Raw genomic sequence first — 1728 nt, 5'->3', positions numbered from 1 at the left:
GATTTTGAAAGCCCTTTGAGTTCGTTGGATCTCGTGAAGTCAATCGGTTCCACCCCGGCGCTGGTCCTCTCGTCCCTTACGGTTTCTGTCGAGGTAGAGGAGGATCCGAGGATCCTGGAGCGCGCACCCACCAGCGTCCGGAGGTGTCCCCAATCGAACTTGCAGAGATCCTGCCGACAACGCCACTTGTTATGGAAATCTAGGACCCAACACGGCTGGAGAGTACAAGTCAAAGTGATCAAAACAAATAAATGGTGAATCGAGCAGAGCTGTCTTTTTGGTTATTTATTTGTAGCTTCAAATACATGATACAATAATAAAATAGACACAGGTCGAACAGAGTATAGGATAGTCTGCTAGAGTGTGCGCAGTACAATGTGATAGCAGAGGTTATATAGAAAAAGAGTGGGAATGTTATAAATCTTGTGTTAACACGGTCACATTGTTATTAGACACCTTCTGTCCTTGAGCTGTAGATAGCATAACGGTTCTCAGAGTAGGGAAGTTCTTGTGTGACTGTGTGTGAGTCTCCCAGTAGCCAAAGCAGCTCTGTGGCCTTGAAGTGCCTGGGAATAAACCCAAAGGAGAGTAGATAGGAGAAAGAAAGCACATCTCAGGAAATGAGAAGCATTTGGTTTAAGCATATAAGGATATAATAAAAATGTCCACTACAGGTGCTTATTAAGCATTTTAAAACATAGGTGGTAAGTTGCCAAAGTGCTTTGTTTTGAACGTTCATCAGTATTATAATCAAAAAGAGAAATATGAACGTTAGTTTTTACTGAAATGATCAAATAAAGTCAACATTTCAGTCTTTACTGAGCTGTGTGGGGTTTGTTCAACTTTTAAAAGATGTTTGAATGGTGATATACATAGTGATAGATGTTAAGGACTAACGTTTATAATAAATACATTTGTATTGATTTTAAGATCTTTAGTTCATACAATCATACGTATTGGGATCATTGGTATTAATGTGGAGGAGAGGGTGACGAGCATAAATTTCACTTTCCTTTTTTATTTAAATTCCAACTTTGGTCATGAAGAATATGTTTCTCTGTTGTCCACGTTCATAAAGCAAAGCAACAGCATCAGAGCACGGTGCAGAGTCTCTAGATGAGTTTACAGTAGTCCCTCGTTCTTATTAAACATCCATGTTGTAGTCCGCTGTATAGAAAACTGTAGTTTCCATAGTTCCCCCACAGCAGCAGACGCACATTCATGACGTCCGCTGGCGCATCATAAACACGTCGGATAGTGAAAGTGCATTCGGATTCTCTAAAGTACCGCAGTCTCTTCTCCTAAGTCCTTTTGAATTCTCCTGTCCACTATCCCTTAACCCCGTGACGTTTCACTCAGAGGTCAAGGAATAGACGATAGGATTAGAATTTAGGAGCTGATCTTTGGACTATTCGACTGCAGCCTGGCTGTGTTACGTCCTAACCAACCCAGCCTTTATGCCAAAGGTCATCACAAGCTCTTTTAGGTCAAGAGTGATCACCTTGGACGGGTTTTTTCCGCCTCCTCATAAATCGGAGGAAGAAGCCACATCTCATCTCCTCTGTCCGGTGCGCGCGCTGTCCTGCTATGTGGCACGGCTTTTTAATAATAATATAATTCATCTGTTAATATCATAGACTATATGGTTAATATCTATGATTTTAAATAACAATTGGTAGTAAAGCTACAATTCTCACTGGTGCTTTTACATTGAAAGGTTTAGACAGG

Source organism: Pseudochaenichthys georgianus, chromosome 5 (genome assembly GCF_902827115.2).
Source record: "Pseudochaenichthys georgianus chromosome 5, fPseGeo1.2, whole genome shotgun sequence".
NCBI lineage: Eukaryota > Metazoa > Chordata > Actinopteri > Perciformes > Channichthyidae > Pseudochaenichthys > Pseudochaenichthys georgianus.
Note: the sequence above shows the minus strand (reverse complement) of the source record.